At 41.1% G+C, this 18934-nt stretch overlaps 1 protein-coding gene across 1 annotated transcript in view; it reads left to right on the top strand.

Moving 5' to 3' along the window:
* Positions 1–18934, top strand: part of AAGAB (alpha and gamma adaptin binding protein) — a gene marked incomplete in the record, with an annotated part of 888073 nt that overhangs the window by 618327 nt on the left and 250812 nt on the right.

Genomic DNA, 18934 nt, shown 5'->3' with positions numbered 1-18934 from the left:
AGATTTTACTTGTTAATATGCCAACCACAATATTCCGTTTTCTATCTGACTATACAAGAAAAAGAAAAATTTAGAAGTATCACTGGGTTTGTGTCTCTGTGTTGTTACTTTGGAATTTTTGGGTATTTCATACTAGAACATCTTCCTATTACATTTCTGCAAAGCAGCTTAGTGCAGTCATTTTGTGCATTTTTATTTACTTCTTTTGCTTAGTGGGGTAGATAGAACACTGATGCCAGTTGGAATATTTTTAAGGCTCAGCCTGGGAGAGTACCATAGCCAGAAGGCAACAAAGTTGGGATTTTGTAAATGGATTTGTACATAGTAGTGATTAGTTGTGAACCATGCTTTACATGCAAGCAATCAGTGCTTCAGCTAAAAGTACAGCTCTAAGTAAAAGAGCAGCTGTAAGCAAAAATAAATAAAATAAACTGTCGACATTTTAAACTGTTAGACAAGTTGCATAACTGGGTCACAATGCAGCATATGCACTAACTATTCACTGCATATAGTATAAAAATAATGTATATGTTCGTGGGGGGGGGGCTTGAAGAGTGGAAGGAGGGTGAGAAAGCAAGGAGGTGGGGGAGTCTTCATTAGTAGAGGAACACTGTGTAGAATGAAGAAAATTAGAGGATAGTGAGAGTAAAATGGATTTAGGTTATGCTACATGCTGTGTATTGCTTCTCAGTTCAAATATTTGTTAAGCTGGCTGTAGAAGGCTTGGTAGGAAGGGAATGATTGCATATTACGTGATGCAGGGGCCAATATTGAGAAACCTTGGTCAGTACTTTGTGTATTCCTAGAGGTAAGGGTGTTATGGGATTGTGATCTTAGGATGTTCTTCGTGTTTCACTGTTGCAGTCATTACATTTGGGTAATCTGCTGGCAGGTTGCCCTCAGTCGGCCTGAATTCCAAAGTCTTGGGTCCTGCGTCGGTTGCTGTCTCCTCTTCCATGATGTCAGGTCATCAGGGGTATGAAACATGCAGCCAACGCCATTTTCTTCAGTCTTTCTTGCCGCGCTGTGCCCGAAGCAGAAGCATTTCGCAAGTGCCAGTCGGCCAACTACTGAAATATTCGAGTTTGAGTTTCAGAACCGAAGTCTTCACTAAAGCTACGTACCCCTTTGGGGAATCTTTTTTTCTTGCTTTTTACCGATGCCAGAAAAAGTTATTAATTGTATTACTTGTGGGAAGCAAAAATACCTCATAAGGATTTCCATTTATACTGTATTTCTTGCCTAGGCCCTGATCGCAACGTGCCTGGCTGTCGGTTTTGTGCTAGATTTAACCAACGCACTATTAAGTGTCGGTATATGTTTGCATCGAAGTATTTTGGAAACAGATCTAACTACCCAGAAATGTCATCTAATAGCAATCCGAATACCGGAGTACATAAAAAACGCAAAGAAAAGGACAGAGAAAGGCAGTCGAGATCCAAAACCGACGACAGAGCTTCTCCTAAGCCAGTCGCCGGTACTCAGGCGCTTTCGCAGCCCCTGATACCCACTAACTTCAAGTCACAGGCCTCTACCGACACCCATGTGGAGTCCGGCATGCCGCAAGATACTCAAGGTGTTGGACCGACAGATGCATCTCCCTCGGATGGGTCCGGAGCCGCTGAGTAGGCACCGGCTTCTCAGGGTGTATTCAGACCTCAACATTTGTATATCAAACTGACGACAGCTGCAAAACCAAAGACAAAAGCAACTTCTAAAACCAAAAAAAACGACGCATGAGCCACGTGCACAGGCCTCTATGCCTAAAAAACAGATGATCAAAATGGCTGAAGACCTTATTACCTTTATCAGGGGTACCCGGTTACCCATCCCCCTCCTGATAAGAGGCCTAGGCAAGACACTGATTATGAATCTTCAGATCAGGTTTCTGTTTCTTCTGATTCCTCTTCTGATCAGGAATTATCTATACCTTCCTATGAGGATTCTGATGCTGAGGAGTCTATTCCATCTGCATCTCCTCCTGAGGATTATTCATTTGGAGAAACCTTGCATACTTTGAGGGAGCATTTTCACTGGGAGAGACAAGACGTCTCAGAATCAAAAAAGATGCTCAGGGATTTCCTCCTTCTCCCTCAGCACAGGCCTTTAGCCATTCCCCCTGTTTTAGACATTGTGGATGATGTTTTTTTCGGAGTCAAGCTTGTTCCTTGACTCCTTACCTCATCTCCTAGTAAGCCTGGCAGATATTACAGGGTCCCTGACTCACATAAATTTTATTTAGAAACCCTGCTGCTGATCCTGAAACTATTTCACAGGGTCCAAAGGGAGTTAAGGCCTCAACAGCAAAAAATCCTACTCCCTCTGAGAGAGATTAAAGGGCATTGGACAGATGGGGGAAAAAGGTTTATACACCTGCAACCTTGGCAATCAGGACCTTAAACTGTCAATTTCATATGCTTAAGTACCAACAACATGTTATGGGATTGCTGAAAGAGAAAATGATGTTGATTTCAGAATGTGCAGAAAATAGAGAATTGCAGGAATTATTGCATGTAGCTGAACAAGTTGGAAAGCATATTTTGCAATGTGGTTTTGATTCCTTAGAGGCCTCCTGCAGGGCCGCAGTTACTGGATCTGTGATTAGGAGGCATGCCTGGTTAAAGGAACAAAATTTACCTGATCATGTTAAAGCTAAATTGCTAGATGCACCTTTACAGCATGATTCTCTGTTTGATATTAAGGCAGAAGAGGTTTTAAAGAAAATGGAAGACAAAGCTAAGTCTATGCAAACTGTTAAAGACGTCTTACAAGTGCAGCCACCAAGATTCAGTAGACACTGGCCTACCAAAAATTGGTCCTTTCCTGTGTCAGACAGCTCAAAGGGGCAAATCCAGACGTCCTAAGGGTTCCAGATACCAGGTGCCAGATACCAGGTGCAAGATTCATACAGGTCAAAGCAATGGGGCGCTTCCACCTCCAAAATCTGGAGGAGATAAAGCGCAAACCTACAGAAAGCAATCCCAATGACTTCCCTCTGCCTACACCAAGCATTTATCTTTTGGCAGCACCCATAAGGGGAAAATTAGCACTTTTTGCTCGAAATTGGCAGTTAATAACCCAGGACAAGTGGGTACTAAACATCGTATCACAGGGATACAGATTCCATTTCCACACTCTGCCAATGGCAAATGGTTGGCCAGATCTGTCAAAAAATCAATGAGCAGAGGCACAGAGACAGGTTATGTCCCTCACGGATATGGGGACCATTCAGACAGTACCAGAACAGGAAAAAGGACAAGGTTTTTACTCGACTGTTCTTGGTACCCAGAAAGGACAAGGTCTGGTGGCAAATACTGGATTTATCGATTTTGAACACATACCTGGACATTCCAAAATTCAAAATGCTGACTTTGCAGCAGCTTCTGCCCATGCTAGGCAAGAATGCTTGGCTGGTGACTTTAGACCTAAAAGAGGCATACCTGCATGTCCCTATAAGACAATCATGCAGAAGATTCCTCAGATTCAAGGCTGGCTTAATGCATTACCAATTCTCTGCACTGCCCTTTGGCTTATCTACTGTGCCCAGGGTCTTTACAAAGTGCCTGGCACCAGTAATTGCATTTTGCAGACAAAGAAGTATACAAATAAATCCTTACTGTCTCATTCAAGCAGAGAACAAGGGCACTCTTCTTCGACACCTGGCATTTGTGAAAAGCCTTCTAACATGCCTAGGGTACACAATAAACGAAAAGAAATCACAACTGGTACCCTCTCAAAAGATAACATTCCTGGGTGCAAGCTTGAATACAACTGCCCAGATGGCTTACCTCACGTCAGACAAGCAAAGGCAGCTGACTACTTACTTCAAACTGATGGCAACAAAAACAGTCTTCTGCAAGACAAATTCTGCAGGCTCTGGGCTTCATGGCATCCTGCATACTACTGATTCCATATGCAAGACTGCATATGAGGAAACTTCAATGGTACCTAAAAAGTTTATGGAGTCAACATTCTCACAGTCTGGAAACAATGATTCCTCTTATTCCCTGCCTGCAACAGGAGTTTCTGTGCTGGGCAAAGGCATGTCACCAAAACATGGGACGGCCATTCACTCTACCCCCTGCCAGCCAAACCATAACAACAGACTCATCAGTTTATGCCTGGGGGGGTCCACATGGCAGGAAGATGCATTTAGGGCATATGGTCACCAAAACAAATGCATCTGCATATCAACCAGAAAGAGATGCTAGCTGTTCAAAATGCCCTAACAGCCTTCAAGGACTTACTTCATCCAGGACAACTACTGATAAAGACGGACAACACCACAGTCATGTGATATATAAACAAGCAAGGGGGCACGCACTCATACCCCCTCTGCAGATTAGTCATGGCACGTGGAGCATAGCTTTGACCTACCAAATACATCTTCAAGCTCAATTCCTGCCAGGAAAACAAAACACTCTGGCAGACAATTTAAGCAGAAACCTTATGGACCCTCACGAGTGGAAACTAAATCCACAAGTCTTCAGCATGATAACAGAAAAATGGGGGAGCCCAGTCATAGATCTATTTGCCTCTCCTCAAAATTATTAATTGAAAAGATTCCGCACAAGGACTTATCACAGACAAGCATGGAAAGTGGACGCCCTATCCTTCAGTTGGAAAAAACTGTCAGTTTATGCCTTTCCTTCTTTGCCTCCTCTCCCCAAGGTCCTCCTAAAAGTCAGACAAGAGAAACCAAAGATGATACTAATTGCCCCGGATTGGCCCCGCCAATACTGGTACCCAATCCTAAGGAACTTGTCTCAATACCCAGCTTGGACCTTGCCTCAAAAAACACAACTACTGTCCCAGTAAAACAATCAGATCCTGCACAATCAACTACAGACTCTGAACCAAACCAGGCAGCATGGCTGATCATGTAGTCATACAAACAACACCTCTAAGTAAAGCTGTGATGGATGTCATTTTGGAAGCTAGAAGGCCTAGTACTAGAAAATCTTATGCTGACAAATGGAAGAGATTCTGTGCTTGGAATCAAGCACAAGGAACTGATACAGCAGAACCAAATATTTCTCAGATATTGCAATACTTAACTGAGATGCTTGACAAAGGCCTATCTTTCTCATCAATTAAAATCCATGCCTCTGCCATTTCGGCTCATTACAATACAGGGCCACCAATCTTTTCTCATCCTTTACTAAAGCAGATTCTTAGAGGAGCCAAAAATTTAAGGCCTCCTAGAAGATCACCATTGCCTGCATGGGACTTCAATTATGTGTTGGAAAAGCTCACCCTGCCTCCATTTGAACCAGCTGCTACCGCTGATATAAAGTTCTTATGGAAAACAGCTCTGCTACTAGCTATTACTTCAACAAGAAGAGTTTCAGAGCTACAGGCCCTCATGGCTAAAGAGCCTTTTATCATATTTTCCCAGGCAGGGTATCTTTGAGGACAAATCCTACTTTTATGCCCAAGGTGGTTTCCAGTGTGGCTCTTAACCAAACAATTCATCTGCCAACCTTTTTTCCAAATCCGCAGAACAAGGGTGGGAGAATTCTGCATTCCTTGGATGTGCACAGACAACTAAGATTCTACTTAAGCAGGACTAAAGCTCTAAGAAAAACTGAGCAATTACTAGTGATATATGCTGCAGGATCAGAGGGCAAGTCTATTTCAAAGCAGACCGTTTCAAAGTGGATAAGCCACTGCATCCGTTTCTGCTACTTACACCATGGTAAACCTGTGCCCAAGGGCATTAGGTCTCATTCCACCAGAGCTGCAGCTACTTCAGCAGCCTTTCTAAGGGGAGTACCAACCAAATACATTCTAGAGGCTGCTACTTGGAGTTCTGTTCACACCTTTACAAAGCATTATCATTTGCCTCTTTACACTAAATCCAGAGCAGGCTTTGCCACTGCAGTTCTGCAGGGCCTTATAGCCACTCCTAAAGCTGTTTAGCTCCAGCCCTCCAACCATAGCTTTGGGATTCTACCCAAATGTAATGACTGCATCAGTGAAACACAAAGAACATAGTACAGTTGTGTACACTTACCATAAATGTAGATGTTTGAGTGTATTCACTGTTGCAGTCCAGGTTACCCTCCTGCCATCCCCCTGTCATTCTGGAGTTTATCTTTCCTTCTCTATCCTCTACAACCTATGTGGTGTATTTGCTTGTAGCTGAAGATAAAGTTTATATTAATGCATATATATATATATATTTTTTGCGGGCACCTGACATTGGGGTGCAAGAAAAACTAAAGAAAATGGCGTCGGCTGCATGTTTTATATACCCCTGACGTCATGGAAGAGGCAACAGCAACTGACGCAGGACCCAAGACTTTGGAATTCAGGCCGACTGAGGGCAACCTGCCAGCAGATTACCCAAATGTAATGACTGCAACAGTGAATACACTCAAACATCTACATTTATGGTAAGTGTACACAACTGTACTTTATAAGTAATGTATATTTAGTCTGTCAAGCAAGGGTCTGTAGGTCTAAAGGTTTATAGCTGAGGGAAGCTGCTGTTCTGTTTTGGCCAGGGAGAGGAATCTGCATGTGTGGTTAGCAGTGTTTTAGAGGGAGGTTTCATGGAAATATTGATTGTGATGAGAAGGCATATTCTAGTTATTTCACCAGAATTTGTTTGCCTGTGGGAGATCTGTTTTTGACTAGAAAAATAGGGTGTTGATGGTTGATTTGGTGTTGAATATTACTGTTTTGGTCAAGTCAGATACCTTGTTATTTGAAGTGAGTGGTTGTTTCTAAGTTCATTTCGTAAGCAATATTTAAGCAGTTATCACTTTGCTAAATCATTTAGCTATAATTGTCACTCTACCACTTTTTTCTTGCAATTCTTTCTAGAGGCGACAAAGACAAGTCTAATGGCAGTAGTCAATACAGCTTAAGAAACAGTACTATTTCAGTGTACTTAGAATCAGTTTGATACCTTATTTTTAAAGCAGTTGATAGAAATCTAAACTTGTTGGTGACTAATATTTCTACCATTTAGTATATTTACTTTCATGATCTAGCGAAAGTCATTGTATGCCACAAGACACACCGTAGTGATTTTACCATTTGTCACGAGAAAAAGTTCAGCTATAAAACTTTTGAGCTTGTCTCTCTGAAGTAACACCAGCTTTGGCAAGTAATGCCAGTTTAATGTTTCATATTCCTGATATGCTGTGTTTATTCCATGACCATGGCTGCTTTCAGCGGTTCTCTGGTCTGCTAGACTAAAATGATCCTAGCACAATTTGCTCAGTCCTGTCTGTACTGGTGAATGTACTACTCAGAGGTGACAACATATGCCTCTAGATCCTCATCTTTGATTAGCTGTTTTAGTGGTAGTACTGTCCTTGAAGTATCATCCATTTGGCATTTCCTACCATTTCACTAGGTGCAGCAGTCATTATTCAACAGTTGTCTTCTGGCAAATGGGCTAACATAGCTGCACTCAGTTGAAGCACACAAAAAACTACAGGAGACACACTCCATGTTTGAGAAAAGCTTTGCTGACACACTTTTGCACCTCTGAAGGTGGGAAAATTTATGCTTGAAATAGGTGACCACCTTGTAGGTGTTTATAGGTCGTGTTAACTAGGCTAACCATCACAAGGGCCTTTTTAAGTCTAGCCATGCATCCCAAGTCTCTGACAAGTTCTCATACCCTTAGTAAGTGCAAGTAGGGGCTTGGGAGAGGAAACATTTACAAGCAGGAGCCTGGGAGATGAGCCATTTACAGGTTATCTTTGTCCATTAAAGATATAGGTCCTAAAACAAGGATGAATTTCTTGTTTGCCATTCAATTATCCATGTTACAGTTGAATTGGGTTAGGGAGGAACTCTGCTTCACATGGATTGAGAACCTGTTCCAGAGAATGGGGTAGTCTCTTGAATACATAACTGTCTTTCCAGCAGGTCCTATTTATATCACAGGCAAGGTTTAAGTCTTTAGAACATGTAATTCTGCTGCTGATTTTTATGGCGGGTCTGACAGTACCTTGTATGTTAGCCATAGATCTCCCCTCAACATCCTGTAGGAGACAGAATACAGGGATAGGGCCTTGAAGCAGTCTGCATAAGACATTTTACTTACTCCCTGTATTCTTTTAGTGAGGAACCTCTATGGACATTCCAGTTGTTGGATGTGCCTGTTGAGGTACATACCAAAGTGAGCATTGTACTCAATGATAGATCTGGAGAATGCGGATTACAGTGGAATAATGACTTCCTTGAACCTAGGTGCCATACCTTTGTTTATAATTTGAACAATGTAGAATGATTTTCTCACCACTGTAGATGCATGATGGTCAAAGGCTAGATTACTGTGTGTCCCCACGTCCCTGCCTCTACTGAGTCAACTCTTAGAGGTTTGTTGTCAATATGATAGTTACCAGGGGTGGATGACTTCCTGAAGGATACTATTATGCATGTCTTGGCATTTAGTTTTAGCCCATGGCTCTGACATGAGTTGTCTTTGTCAGCACTTCATGAAGAACATTTGTGTTGGTGGGGGATTCTGTGACTGCTCCTAATTTGGAGTCATCTCCAAATTTAGTCAGCCAGAGGCCATTGAGATTGGCCTTGATATCAGAGAAATAAATGCCAAAAAGGAACATTCCCAGGAACAATCTCTGAGAGCCTCCACTTGTGACTGGCCTCTTTGTAGAGCTGAACTCCCCAGTTCTAACATCCAGGGTCCTGTCTGTGAACTAGCTGGCTATCCACCAGGTGACATAAGGGTTTATGCCTAACCTGTCAACAATGTCTGAGTTAGGGTATTGTATCAGATCCCTTGGTCAAGACAAGGTAGGGACTGTAACAGTTTTGCCCTCCTCCATTTTTGGTGACCCTCTCAGGGAAGTCCACCAGACTGAGTAGGCATGACCTCCTCTTGACAAAACCAAATTGAGAGCAGGAAAAGGTGTAGTCTTAGGCCCTCTACAGTCCACCAATGTGGAGTATTAAAGGCTGCAGAAGACTGCTGGTGTTTTTGTTATAGAGTAGTACTTTATTGGTTACCACATTTTCATTTTTACGTACTGTGCAATCCTCATACATGGTGCACTTACTATTTTGGTATTGATTGCTGATATAACAGTTTTATAATTGTATGTTTATATAATACTGATAAACTAGCCTCATATTAGACTGTGCTTATATTTAACTTTCAAGAGCTTGCCATTGATAAGCGCGTGCATCCATATTAAGACAAAAAAAACACCTAAAGATGCAAGTTAACTTTTACAGTATAATTTGAGATCATGAATTAATTAGTGACAATTGCGATCGTAAGTGGACCAGTAACTTTATACTTTGTGTTAAAGTCTACAGATCATATGAAGAAGTTTTCATTCAGAAGACGAAAGTGCTTATCTGCGTCTGGAGCGTTTCTTCCCGGTCCTCTGCTGAAAATTGGCTTCATTCGAAGTCGGACTTTCCCATTTAACAAATATTAATTAAAAATACCAGAATAAAGATTGAGGAAACAAGTATTTTATTTTTATTAAATAAATAAAAATAATATAAATACAATTTTACTTGTTTTTATCAGCATTTCAAATTTAAAGCAACCTTTTTATTGTGAATTGTGGCTCCAGGTGTACTGTGGACATATTTTTGAACTGTCTTGGTTTGCAGTTTGTTTTTTTGTGGATTACATATATGGAAAACTGTGTAATGTATGCCCTGCCAATGACTTCTCACCACTGTAGATCTTCTTTACCTATCCTTAATTTGTTCCTCAGTCTTTATTCTGGTATTTTTAATTAACATTTAGACCCATTTATTTTGCCGTCCTTTTGGTTCCAGCAAAGAAACCCCCTTCATACTTCAATTTACAGAACTTTTGTGTTTTTTTTCAGGTTTGTTTCTGCTAATATTATCTGTGCATTTCTTTTGTAAATTTCAGTTAGTAGCTTGTCTGTTTTTTCCTTTCCACCACCCCATTAACATTTTAAACTAAAAGTCGAGCTGTACCGTAGTGAAGCTCATCTTTTATTCGACTGACCTCACACATATTCTTTGTCTTTGTTACAAACTGGTCCTTCATAGTCTTGTCATAATGTTGTATTTTACTTTATATGTGGTCATGTAATATCTTCCCAACTGAACCTGATCTCTTATTTTCATTAGAACAACACACAGCTCTCTCCATCGTTAATGAAAGAAAAACTGTTGATCTCCTTTCTTTTATCCATCCTTTTCTTTTGGAAAACAGGAAAAGGCTTTTCAGGAAATCTCTCAACTGATGTGTCCATATGTTTTCTTGCATTTGTGGATGCTTTCTTTTTCCTTTGCTATCATCTGTTGGTTCCATTTCTTTTCTTTTTTATCAGTTCATCTTGTGCATGGCACGGGGTCTGTGTAAGTTCTTAATTCAAGTGGGTAGAATACTTGAAGTAATACAGGATACCATAACCTGAAACAGTCTCTCATTTCACTGCAGTATGTCATGGAAGGAGCAAATCATATCTGTTTGTGTTTGTAATGAAAAGTCATTAGCCACATAGATCTTGTCTCCAAACTTTGAGATGGTTCCCATCCTCCACAAAATAGAATATAATAGAATGATTTTCCTCCTTTAGCTGCTGTGTCTGCAGTTTAATCAGTGTAGGTCTCTGTTGCTTTCTTTCTCTCAAATTAGGAATATTTATTGTGTGTGCTCTTTCTGTTTCAGTATCAACAATAAAGAAGTCCAGTCAATGTACGTAGGCATTTTTTCATAAAGTCTTTACAGTCCTTCCCTTTGATTTGTTATAGCACTGCTGTAAACCTCATGCTGTCTCTGCATGACCTATTCTTGAGGTCAGCCAATTTCTATGCTATTTGTTCTTTTTTTTAATTGCTTCTCCATTTTTTCTTTCATGTCTTTCATCAGTTTGCATACTAGTTGCTGCGTATGAATGTATGATTGCAGCAGTTTCTGTGTCCTGCAGCCGTCTATGATTTTTATCTATATATTCCAATAAAGAGATACTTGTCTTGAAAAATATCCGAGTGCATTTGGTCAGCCTTTCTGTCTAGGGTAACTAAGGAAGTTTCTCCATGTGCCATTATCATCTCTTTGTTTCTCACCTTTGTTCCAGGTTGATTTCAGTCACTGCCTAATGTCTCTCAGCCCAGGATACAACAACTGGACAGCTTCACAAAGCTCTGGCTCCCTCCCACACCTTCATTTTGTTTGCTGATTGGACAGGCAGTTGAGGGAAATCAGCAGTCAGAGTGAAGCAATCTTCACTACATAAGAGGAAGTAGCGCTGAGGTTCTACAGGAGCAGCAATCAGCCTTGAAGCCTCATTTTGGTTTATAAGTCCCCTCTGGGAATGTTTCCACACACACACACACACACACACACACTTTTGTTGCCCTTTTAAAAAATATTTTTATTTTTTATTGTATAACTGAGAGATTTTCCCTTGAAGAAACACAGTATTTTTCCACTATGTCAGACATCTCCTTTCAAGAACTCTTATTTTAGCTAAAGGCTGTTTTTTTTTCCCATTTGGGGGCTATTTTGTGGTACAAGTACTTTTTTGTTAATGGTTAATGTCTGTGTGTGAATTTAAGGGTCAGAGAGTGTTTTAAATAGGCAGAAAATGTGTTTAATGTAGTAGTACATGTGTGCACTTCGTGGAAACTTGCCTGTTATTTTTTTATGAGTGCATTGAATTTGTTTAATTTCTGATAGGATTTATAGTGGCATACTTAACACTGTCATAAAAATGTGGACTGTTTTTGGAAGAGTAAAATGTTTATGGGTTATTTGTGAACTCTTACTTGACAGTTTACCTTCCAACCAATTTGTTCCAGCACTTCTTACCAGCTTTCAAAGCTCTTCCTCGAGTGCAGCTTGGATGCATACTCTGGTCCTGCTGTACCAACAAAAATAAAAACTACATTACAAAAACTCTTCCTGCCACAGTGGTATCCATCAGTACCTCAGTGGGTGAACCTGTAGTGGCCATCATTTATTTCCCAGACCACTCACTTGCTTCTCCTGGTTCCTTTGGTGCTGTCCTTTCAGCCACTGTAGACTGCGTGTGTGTGTGTGTGTGTGTGTGTGTGTGTGTGTGTGTGTGTGTGTGTGTGTGTGTGTGTGTGTGTGTGTGTGGGGGGGGGTCATCCTCATCACCTTTAGCTGTTTCAGTGTCTGATATGGGCATGGGAGAACCATCTTCTTCAGTCTGAGAGACACTTTGGGTAATGCTTCTTGGAGTAACCAGTGGAAGATATCTCTTGATATGCTGAACTGCCATTTCGGAGTTGGCCTTCTGACAGGGTGTTACCTGCAAAGAAAGTTAGACATTTTACATCTGATGACATGGTGTCTGTTTGAAAAGATGATTTTCTTATTTTAGCCAGGCAATTATTACAATCTGTTAATCCTGATTTTCGAAATCCTTACCTGAGGGCAATGTCATTAAAGAAATTACACAGGAAAATCTTTCAGAGGATTTGGACATTAACAGGGATGGGTTTTTTTCTTCTGTAGATTCCCAAGCCCAGAACTCTGATTCTGATGAAACTTGATCCTTTCCACCTCCTTTGGAGGAATTCTCTTTCTCTCAGACTATTTCCAGGATGAATGAGGTATTTTTGTGAGAAGAGGTAGCTTTTCCCCTTGAAATGAGGAGATGTGTAACAAGTGGATATACCTCGTGTATAATCAAACATGTGCTAAGATAAGTATAAAGTTTGGCCCTTCTGCAACTTAGGTCCTCAGTTTGATGAAATAGGAAGGTTAATTTAGGGTTGTATCAGAGATTTTTCAAACTCCCTTTGCAAATCTCCCAAATCCTTTTTTTTTCTCCCTTTTAAAAAGCAAAACGAGCAATTCCTGCCACTTGCCAACAAAACGGCTCAGGGAAAGGAAAGGTGCAAAATCAGCAGAACTGTAGAACAAACAAAATGCACCAGTCTTGCACTAACGAACTTGTATTTATTAAAGAATAAGATAAAAAATAAAAAAAATAAAAAATATTTTTTATTTTTTATCTTGCTCTTTAATAAATACAAATTTGTTAGAGCAAGACTGGTGCATTTTGTTTGATGTTCATCGTGTTTCACTGTTGCAGTCATTACAGTTGGGTTATCCTGCTGGCAGGCTACCCGCAGTCGGCCTGAATTCCAAAGTCTAGGTCCAGCGTCAGTTGCTGTCGCCTCCTCCCTGATGTCAGTGCAGCAGGGGTATAAAAGATGCAGCCGACGCCATTTTCTTCAGTCTTTCTTGCCGCGCGGTGCCCAAAGCAAAAGCAGTTCTCAAGTGCCGGTCGGTCGACTCCTGAGATTTTCAAATTCGAATTTCAGATCCGAAGTCTTCATTAAAGCTAAGTACCCCATTGGGGAAACTTTTTTCTTGCTCTAAACCGATGTCAGAAAAAGTTAATAATTGTATTTCTTGTGGGAAGCAAATACCTCATAAGGATTTTCATTCTTACTGTATTCCTTGCCTAGGCCCTGACCACAACGTTGCTAGTTGTCGGTTTTGTGCTAGATTTAACCAATGCACTACTAAGTGTCCGTACGATTTTGCATTTCATTACTTTGGCAGAAGATTCAATTATATAATGCCGTTGGAACAGCTGACTACCGGAGTTCATAAAAAGCGCAAAGAAAAAGAAAATGACCGGCATCCGAGGTCCAAAACCGGCGACGAGGCTTCCGCTAGGCCAGTCGCCGGTCCGCCGATTCTCAGTGAGGCGCTTTCGTAGCCCCTGACGCCCGCTACCTCAGAGCCACAGGCACTACCGACTCCCACGTGGAGCTGACTAGGCTGCTGGAAACTCAAGGTATTGGACACTCGGAAACTATTCCCTCAGATGGGTCCGGAGCCACTGAGCAGGCATCAGCTTCTGAGGGTGTTTTCAGGCCTACACAGTTGCTTTGCATCCCGCATAGTAATCTGGCTCCCTCTATATTTTCTTAAATAAGTCTAGCTGCCCCTAGCTTCCTGTATAGAACTACGTACTGAACCTAACTCTGAATATTCTAATATCACACTGCTCTCCCTCACCTAGCCCTGAAATTGTATTCTGCATCCCTGTCCTGTAGCACAGAAATACCCTACTAGAGCACAAACACAGTCTAAACACTACCCTTACCTTCGTACTAAGTACAGATTATATCAAAACTGACAAACACTCAGTTAAAAACTCATAGATTCAGTTTAAATTCTAATTTACATATAAGCATCTATTTAACACTACTTAATGTAGCTTCTTTAACACTACTTTACATAATATAGCTTATTTAACACTACTTACATAATATAGCTTACAGATACACTTGAAGTCAGTGTTAGCCCTGCTCCACTTGCCCTCGCTGTGCTCAAGCTCGTTTCGCACCCCTCCCTGCCCCCAATTACCACCCGCCCCCAGTACCTCTTCTCTTATAGGTACTTTACCACACCCCTATTACAACACCCAATCACCCTCACCGTTATACTCCTTCTACCCTGCATTACCACCCTATCAGCTTTCAAATAACACAATCATTCCTCCTTCCACTCTACTACCTCCATTCTGATCATCTGACTTTATATCTGTTGTGTCATCAAACTGATTCCAACCACTTGACTCCTCCCACATTGTTATACTACACTTTACTACCCCTTCTGCTAGCCACATATATACTCACTTTGTATGAAAACCAACAGCTTAATGGGTATCGGTTCCCTGCTGGACATACCATCACCCCAGCTTTAAAATATCCCACTTTTAGCCATACCATTAACATTGGGTACAACTCAACATCAGTTTCAGTCTTAAAGCATACCATCACCCAAAACATTAGCTCAAGATCCAGACACTACTACAAACTTTTAAATAAACCCCTGAGGCTCATCACTGAGTATAGGTCTAGTCTTATACTCAGTGGTGGCATTCACCCCAATCCAGGCACATCCACCACTGATACAATTTCCTTCTCAACCAGCAACCCAAGACACAAAACTATAACCAATAGACCAACTAACTCTCTCCTTGTCTGTCATCTTAATATTAGGAGCATTAATAATAAGGTACACGAATTGCACGTCCTCCTGGCAGTCTACTCCCCTGATGTTCTCTGTCTATCTGAGACCTGGTTAAAACCTAACATTACTGACAATGAAGTGCTACCACCTGGATATAATATACACAGGCTGGATCGTGCTTCAAGGAAAGGCGGAGGGGTGGCTGTACTCTTTAGATCTGAGTTGAATGTGACCATAGATGTTATTCAACCACCTCAGATCAATAACTCAGAGATTATTGCCACTACATTGCATCTTAACAAAAGTAAAAGCATCAACATCCTCTGTATGTATATTCCCCAAGGTAATAATGTAGCCACACTTGAAGACACGCTTCATTGGCTATCTTGTCACTACCCCCAAGAAACACTAATACTAGGAGACTTTAACATCGACTGGGATTCTTGTTACAAAGAATCCTCTTCTACCCGCATCAACTTGCATGCATTTACACAAACCATTACCACCCCTACCAGACTAGGTAAACCCAACCAAAAAGATAGTATACTCGACTGGGTACTCATAAATAGTAATCCCCAACTGTACACTGCTGGTACCCTCCACGATGACCTAAGTGACCATCTTCTCACTTACATAGTTAAGGGATAAAGTCATTACCCCACAACAACCCCTACTCAGAAAAGTCAGTAGCAAAAGAAACTTTGACCCTGACAAATTCCAACTGGAACTTAGCTCTTGCAATTGGTCCATGCTAAAACACCTACCCTTATAGGAGGCATTTGCCTATTTTAACAACAAATTTCTTGGAATTCTTGATCTACATGCACCTGCCCGCTCAAAACGTACAAAAGCAAGAACTGCACCATGGCTATCTAAAGAGACGAGACAAAAAATTACCAGCAGAAACAAACTATGGTCTCACTGGCGTTCCACCAAAGACCCCCATGATCATGTAAAATATAGGTATGCTAGGAATGAAACAAAAACATTTATTCTACAGGACAAAAAACAATACTACTGCAATTTACAGACAACCAACAAGGACAATCCTCAGAAGTTCTGGGCAGGGCTGAACAATCTACTCCGCCCTGGTAAAACATCTACACCTATCCCTGCTGCCACCATTGATAAATCCCCCAGAGGAGGTCTCTGACAGTTTTAACCATTTCTTTACTGAAACAATTCAAGCTCTAGCTAGACAATTACCTTCTAGCTCCCCTGCCCCTCATACTTCTACCTCTAAAACCCAACTCTCATTCTTCTTCCAATCAGTGTCCATATCTCTTATCCGTAACATGATCAAAAAATTAAAACCTACCACACTCTCCGCTGACCAGCTCCCCACTGAGTACCTTCAAAAATCAGCTGATGCCATTGCCTATCCAATATCGATACTAATCAATCGTACCATAGCAGAAGCTAACATTCCCACCATCTGGAAAACATCCTACGTAATCCCACTACATAAAGGAGGTTCCTCTACGGAATTCTCCAATTATAGACCTATAGCTATACTTTCTCCACTTGCAAAGATTATGGAAAAATGTATACAAAAACAATTTATGCACCACCTAATCCAAAATCACCTCATGGCGGATACCCAGCATGGTTTTCATCCACACCATAGCACAGCCTCAGCATTAATGGCTTTTACCAATACCATAAACAATAACCGTAACAATAATCACATATCCTCTGCCCTATTCTTGGATCTTTCCAAGGCATTTGACATGGTTGATCACCAACTTCTGGTCCACGCCTTGCAAACTTTCCACCTTGATACTAATGCCCTTCTTTGGTTTACATCCTACCTAAATGGAAGACAACAGGCTGTCCTGTGGCAGAACAATCTCTCTAATCTATTACCAAACACCCTTGGAGTACCACAAGGCTCCATATTAGGGCCCCTACTGTTTTCCATCTTTATTAATGACTTGTATACAGTCATACCAAACGTCGGCTGTATCCAATACGCTGATGACTCCACCCTGATTTGCTCAGCTACTTCTCCCACAGACCTGAGGGTCGCTACCCAGTCCACCTTTAATACCATAGAAATTTGGCTTTCTGAACGTAGATTGTTACTAAATCCCAAACAAACTAAAATGCTGTTATTCTCTCCAACTCATAGGTGTGCCACCTTCACCTTCACCTTTACCATAAATGCAAAAGATGGGACAATAATTTCCCCTGACCCCTCTACAAAATTATTAGGTGTCATTATTGACAATAACCTAAAGTTTGACCTACATGTAAATCAAACAATCAAGAACATCAATAAAAAACTTGGGTTACTGTATAGAATAAAAGCCTTTCTAACCCCTCCAGCTAAGATAGCTATAGCTCGCTCTCATCTACTCTCAACACTTTTATACGCCTCACCCCCTTCTCTCCAATCTAAACAAATCTGTACTAAATAGACTGTCAACCTGTTACAATCATATTGCCAGGTTTGCCACTGGAATGCCTTTTAAAACACACCACTGCATAAATCTAAAACAGCTTAGGTGGCTAGAACTTCCCAGTCTCATCCAATATAACCTGCTGATCATGGCTAACAAAATCCTCTATAACCCAGATAACACACCAGCCCTTCAAAATATTATCACCCCCCACAACAATCCAAGACTGCTTCGATCCTCGAACAAACTTTTAATTCAGACAATCAAAATCAACAACACTGCTGGAGATGCCCTCTTTGCTAACGCTGTAGGCAGAGCTTGGAACTTGCTTCCAGGTGATATTACTTTGCTCTCCTCCCTAGGACAATTTAAAACTAAACTCAAACAATATATGGCATTTAACTGGCTTTGCCACTGCAACAAGCCCGGGTAACTTTCAACATGAATGTGAATAACCCAACTAACTATTTATTGTTAATTTTTCTCCTGAATAGAACCAGGGGTATCTCATGTCTGTCTATGTATTCGTTGGTAATACTACTTATGTACTCTTGTTTTACTTGTATTATTGTATCTGATAAATTGGAGCTCATCTCCCCGAGTCTTCACTGAAAATGGACATGGCTCCAGTTGGACTATCCCAGTCAACAAATGTAAAATAAATAAAATAATAAATAAATATGTGAAACCTACTTCAGCTTCAAAGACAAAGACTAAAGCAGCTCTAAAGACAAAGAAACAAGTGCAGCATTCTCCTGGACAGGCCTCCATGCCTAAAAAACAGATGCTTAAAGTGGCCGAAGACCTAATTACTTTGATCAGGGGTTCCCATCCCCCTCCTGATAAGAGGCCTAAGCAAGAGATAGAATATGAATCTTCAGATCAGGTTTCCATTTCCTCTGATTCCTCTTCTGAACAGGAATATTCTCTTGCTCCCTATGAGGATTCTAATGTTGAAGAATCTATCCCTTCTGCCTCTCCTCCTGAGGATTATTCTTTTGGGGAGACGCTGCATACTTTGAGGGAGCATTTCCACTGGGAGAGCCAAGATTACTCAGAATCCAAGAAAAGGCTCAGAGACTTCCTTTTATTACCTCAGCACAGGCCCCTTGCTATCCCTCCTGTTTTAGACATTGTAGATGATGTATTCTCAGAGTCCGGTCTGTCTCCAGACTCTCTACCTCCAGCTCCTGTTAAGCCAGACAGATACTACAGGGTTCCTGATTCACATAAATTTCTTTATAAAAACCCTGCTGCTGACCCAGAAACTATCTCTCAGGGTCCCAAAGGGGTCAAGGCTTCCACTGTAAAAAAACCCTATCCCCTCTGATAGGGATTCTAGGGCCCTGGACAGATGGGGGAAAAAGATTTATACTTCTGCTAACCTTGGCTGTAAGAGCTTTAAATTGCCAGTTTCATATGATTAAATATCAGCAATATCTTATGACACTGCTTAAACAGAAAATGTTGTTGAATTCAGAATGTGCAGAAAACAAGGAATTGCAGGATTTATTGCATGCAGCTGAACAAGTGGGAAAGCATACTTTGCAATGTGGTTTTGATTCTCTAGAGGCCTCCTGCAGGG

This window comes from Protopterus annectens, chromosome 7.part0 (assembly GCF_019279795.1).
Source record: "Protopterus annectens isolate FY-2018-M chromosome 7.part0, PAN1.0, whole genome shotgun sequence".
In the NCBI taxonomy this organism is placed as follows: domain Eukaryota; kingdom Metazoa; phylum Chordata; order Ceratodontiformes; family Protopteridae; genus Protopterus; species Protopterus annectens.
This window is presented reverse-complemented; position numbering and strand designations above follow the sequence as displayed.